Here is a 5,445-nt window from a genome sequence, read left to right as displayed (position 1 = left end):
CAGTCACTCCTCACTCTGGGAAACTTCCATCTCTTGTGGTGACTTTTTCCATGCTCGCCTCTGTCCCAGGGCGAATGGTTTTTGGGGGCGTAGCAGGAAAATAGTAGAACCATTGAGCCCGTAGTGTGGCTGCTGCCCAGGTGCTAGTGGCAGGTGTGATCCTTGTCAGTTTGGCTGTGATTCAGGACTCCTGACCCCCAGTAGAAGAACCCTCCCTCCCCCTTCCCCCAGGATGTCAGCTCAGAGCCCAGAAAGAGGGCTGTGATATTCCTCTCCTAAACGGGGAAGTTAGCACAGGAGGCCTGAGGACCCTTGAATCGAAGCAGAACCAGAGATGGAGTAATTTGATGCCCTAGAAGAGATCTAATCAATGAGACCCCATAAAGGGAGGAGGGGTCTTGATTGAAGTGTGCTTGTCCCCTGGCGCTCACCCCTCTGATCCTGTATCCCTGGCCCAGGGGCTTCCCCCCACCCTGATCCCTATCCCAACCCCTGGGGCTCACCCTTCATCCTGGATCCCTTTTGTGTTCTGGATGCTCCCAGCCCCATCCACATCAGTCCCTGGGCTCCTCTGTGCCAGCCTAATCCCCTCCTTTTCTCTCTCTTCCTGGCTGCTCCAATGGTTTTTTAGGACAGGGAGCCATTGTGGGACTCGCCCTCACGACCAGCCTGGCTCTGGCGCTGCTGGGCTGTTTTCTCATGAGGACAGGTAGGTGCCGGTGGGGTGGAGCATGAGCTGGGGTGGGCGGCTGTTCCAGAGCATCGCTCTGACACGTTAAATCTCACGCCAATGGCAGTGAAGGGCACGTCTGCAGCTGTAACCCGGCTGAGGCAGGGGAGCTGAACTGACTGGTCTGAGATCACCCAGCACTGAGGTCTCTGGGCAGCTGTCCCCTGCACTTACCACTGACCTGTGCAGCCTCCATGGATCTGTGGCTGCAGGGCTCTATGGGTAGCTAGACCCCACAGACCAGCAGGGAGGTGCAGCACATCGGGGGCCGAGGTGCACACCGCCAGGCTGGCTCTGGCCTGACAGTCGCCCCAGGCTGTGACGTGTACTGAGCTCCCCTAACACTATTTTCTTTCTCTCGGTAGTTGTGTCGCGCTGCAGGACTCACAGGTAGGAGGGAGCCTCACTCTCACCCCCAGCTCCTTTCTGGGGTTGTTCCACAGGGGATGCCAAGGTCTGGGGGGGATCATTGCTGCCCTGCCTGGGACTCTGCCCTGGGGAGCTCACCTGGGCTTTAGCCCCTGGCTACCCACAATGCAAATTCTCCTGTGGTTCTGCAGGTGCCTGACTCTAGTCTGGAAGCCTCACCCCTTCTCCTCCGCCCCCCGAGGGTGATGGTGCTGCTGCCCTTCTTCCCCCATCACTAATGGCCTCACCCCACCCCTCCCCCGGCCCCAGCGTCAGGTGCTGCACGTGGGACTGACACAGCTCTCATTCCACACAGGGATCCTGGCCCAGACCGGAGCAGCCCAGACTCTGAAGATCAGATCCAGTGTAAGAGCCTGTTGTTCTGGCACTGCCCTGGTGGGAGTTCGGCTCCCGCCTTTTGTCCATCTGTTGGCTGGCATCAGAGTCCGGGGTGTTGGGGCCAGAAGGGGCCCTGGGTAGCCAGGCCAGAGAATCCTGCCCTGATGGGGACTGTTCTCCCTGTTGCCTCAGCCTCTGCCCAGCCCAGTGACGATGTGACGGGAGCCCCCGGCCATGGGCAGGGACGGGACTGGCTGGAGTCCTGGCAGCGTCTGCCACAAACTGCAGGGTGGCTGCAGGAGCCTGGGAAGACACCTCCCTGCATGGGGAGAAAGGAGACACATGACAGGAACAAACAGCATCGCCCCGTTATCTGGGCCCCACCCCTTTTCTGAGGCTCTGCCACTGTGCAGTCCATCCCCCCTCCCTCTGTCGCTCTCCCCGCCCTCACTCACTAGCTCATTTTCACTGGGCTGGCTCAGGGGGTTGGGTTGTGGGAGGGGGCAAGAAATGTGGAGATCAGGGTGGAGGGGGGGTCTCCGGGCTGAGGCAGTGGATTGGGATGTGAGAGGAGATGAAGGCTCTGCCTGGGCATGTGGGCTCTGGGGTGGGGCCGGCAATGTGGGTTTGGGGTTGCAGGAGGGGGGTCCAGGCTGGGTGGTGGAGCTGAGGGGTTCAGAGTATGGGAGGGGGCTCCGGGCTGAGGCAGGGGGTTGGTGTGTGAGAGGGGGAACAGGCTCTGGGCTGGGAATGCGGGTTCTGGGGTGGGGCCAGAAATGAGGAGTTCAGGGTGCGGGAGGGGGCTTCAGGCTGGGGCAGGGGTTTGGGGTGCAGGGATGTGTGAAGGCTCTGGCTGAGGGTGTGGGCTCTGGAGTGGGGCTGAGGATGAGGGGTTTGGGGTGCAGGAGGGTGCTCCACACTGTGGCCAAGGGGTTCAGAGGATAGCGGGGGGATCAGGGCTGGGGCAGGGGGTTGCGACATGGTGGGGGGCAGGAATGGAGGTTCTGGGTGATGCTTATCTCAAGCAGATCCTGGAAGCAGTGTCATGTCCTCCCCCCAGCTCCTATGTAGAGGCACTGCCAGGCGGGTCAGTGTGCTGCCCAGTCTGCAGGTGCCTTCCCTGCAAACCCCATTGGCTGCAGTTCCCAGCCAATGGGAGCTGCAGAGCTAGCAATTGGGGCAGGGGCAGCGTGAGTAGCCCCCTGGCTGCCCCTACCTGTAGGAGTCAGAGGGGGGACATGCCACTGCTTCCAGGAGCTGCGCGGAGCCAGGGCAGATAGGGAGCCTGACTTAACCCTGCTGTGCCACTGACAGGACTTTTAATATCCTGGTCAATGGTGCTGACTGGAGCCACCAGGGTCCCTTTTCGACTGGGTGTTCCAGTCGGAAACCAGACACATGGCCGCCCTATCCAACATGGGCAGCAGGCTGGGTACCCAGTGTCCATTGGGCCAGCCAACCCATTAGGGCTCACACTGTGGTGTCCGGTGCTGTCTCTCCTCAGTGGGCCCAGCTGGGGTCAGGGATGGATCTGTGTCCCTGGGGGACGTGGGGCAGTGTCTCTCCGGGGTGTGGGGCAGCTTGTGAGGAAGCACTGACCTCGGTTCTCTCCCCCAGATGCTGTGGTCACCGGAGCCCACGCTGACCAGGTGAGTCGCCGTGACGGTGCTCACAGTTTGCCGGGTTTGGGCAGAACGTTCCCATGGAAACAGGCACCAGGAGTTACAGCTAAATCTGGGAATCCCCTGGGCTGATCCCAGTGTCAGCACCTCAGTCCTAGCCAGTAGTGAGGGTCACCGCGGAGTGATCCCAGCCCCAGGAGATAAATAGTGACCATCTTGGCATGAAGGAGGAAAGAATTGAAGAATCTGAGTTTCATCCTCCAGTCACTTTCATTTCACTGTAGCTCCACTGGAGTCAATGGGATCAGATCCGCCACTGGTGTAAATCAGCCGTAGCTCCATTGATGTGAATGAACCAAATCCCCAGTGAGTGTAAATCAGTCTCACGCCTGTGACAGCAATGGAGTGACGCTGATTTACACCAGCTGGGGATCTGGCCCCAGACATGCAATAGAAGAAAAGAGAAGGGTTTGTCTGTGAGTCCCTGATGACATCCCAGCTTAGCTGGTGGAGTTTCCCTGACTGACCCACGGCTTGTTCCATCCCCGGAAGCCCCAGCTGAGGGGAGCGCTTGATCGTATGGGGGACTCCAAGTGCCTGCGTCCATCCCATTGATTCCAGTAAGACTGAGGCACACGGTTCAAATTATGACCTAGGCTCCAGCCCCCTCCTGAGCATGGCGCTCCCCTGCCCCGGCTCTAAGGAGGGGCCATTCCTCTCCTTCCCCTTTGCCGCATCCTGCTCAGGGCTCCTGCCCTGGGGCTCCCTTGTAGACAAATTCAGACTGGAAACAGGCTGTAAATGTTGAATCGTGTAAATGTGTTGCCGTCCCAGCAGCCCAGACTGGACGGGGACGTGGCTGTGACGTACGCAGTGGTAGGAAAAGGCAGCTCTCGAGGGCGGGACACCCGGACGGCTCCGTAGCACTGGGTAAGGGTGACACTCTGTGAATAGTCCCACGTGGGATGGGGGTTGTGTAGGGTGACCCGACAGCAAATATGAAAAATGGAGACGGGAGTGGGATCTATATAAGACAAATCCCTAAATATCGGGACTGTCCCAATAAAATCGGGACATCTGGTCCCCCTAGTTGTTCTCCCCACAAAGCCAGTGTAGGGAATGGCCGGAGGTGCAGGATCTAACCCAGTCTCCCTGCCAACTCAGAGCCTCCATCTCCTCCACCTGCTACCAAGGTGTGTGCTGGGACCCCTCACTGCTTGCCCCTCCCAGGCCCAGATCTCACTCTCCTGGAGCCTGATCCCCTGCCCTTCCCCAGCATTTTATAACCCCAAGAGCCAGCGGTTCAGACTGGGGAGTGAGCAGCATCTGAGCCAGGGGGTCAATGTCAGGGAACTATCCCAGCTCTCCATGCAGCTATGGGAACAGGTGAATAACCCAGGATGTCCAGGGCTGTCACCAGTCCATTGCTGGTTAATGCTCCCCTGCCCTGCGCTCAGGGAGATATCGGGAAGGGGTGGGGGGCAGCTGCATTTGATCTGGTCACTGGGATTCCCTCTCACTTCCCCACAGGATTCCCAGTGCCCCACAAGCCTGCGTGAGCCCCACACTCACTGCCAGCCTAAGCAGAGCCCCAGGAAGGAGACGGTGATGGAGCCTGTTTACCAGCCAGCAAGAACCAACGTTTGGGTCAATCGATGACACAGGGAAAGCTCAGACTCTTCTTGGGCAGCGGAAGCCGGGTGTGGCAAGGCCGGGTTTCGTGTCACAGCTCGTTGTTCTAGTTACGGCAGAACCTTCCTGGCCGAAGTTCCCACCCCAGAGGCCTGCACATCAAATCCACTCAGGGACTGTGCATGCAGAGCGACATTTGCAAGTCATTTGCACAGGCAGCTGCCTGACGTGCACACCTGGTTGTGGGAAATGCAAATGCAGGGTCCCAAATGAGTTCAACATGTGGACCCAAAAGACTCCTGCATTTACTGAATGTCCAGGAAGTAGATGTTGAACCAGATCTCTCTGGTGCCAGCCTCATGGTAGGGGTGGGGCAGCGCGGGGATGCGTGTGTGGGTGGAGCTGTGCCAGCAACACTCTGTGATGCTGCTATTGGAGGAGGATGTTCCAGGGTCTGTGTTGAGCCTCTGAGCACATGCAAGATAAACAAGGCGGCAGATTTTTGACGGTATTGAAGTGCCTAAGTCCCATGGATGCCAATGAGACTTAGGTGCCTGAGTCCCTTTAAAGACCCGGTCCCAAGAGGTCTTTAGCAGGCTGGGTCTCGGCTGGCTCCTGTGCAGTGAATAAAGTGATTTGCCTTCTCCCTGCCCAACCTGCCTCCTGGGAGAGTCGTACAGCGTCACCTGGTGCCAGGCGTTATGGTGAGACACA

At 58.8% G+C, this 5,445-nt stretch overlaps 1 long non-coding RNA gene across 1 annotated transcript; it reads left to right on the top strand.

The window, feature by feature from the left end:
* The first annotated feature begins 3,100 nt into the window (after positions 1–3,100).
* On the top strand, positions 3,101–4,768 carry LOC123350265. The gene is made up of 3 exons (XR_006573738.1): positions 3,101–3,126; positions 3,937–4,029; positions 4,630–4,768. It is a non-coding gene; the product is annotated as an uncharacterized LOC123350265 (long non-coding RNA).
* Positions 4,769–5,445: the final 677 nt, after the last annotated feature.

Source organism: Mauremys mutica, chromosome 15 (assembly GCF_020497125.1).
Source record: "Mauremys mutica isolate MM-2020 ecotype Southern chromosome 15, ASM2049712v1, whole genome shotgun sequence".
NCBI classification, from domain to species: domain Eukaryota; kingdom Metazoa; phylum Chordata; order Testudines; family Geoemydidae; genus Mauremys; species Mauremys mutica.
Note: the sequence above shows the minus strand (reverse complement) of the source record. Positions and strands in the feature narration are given on the sequence as shown.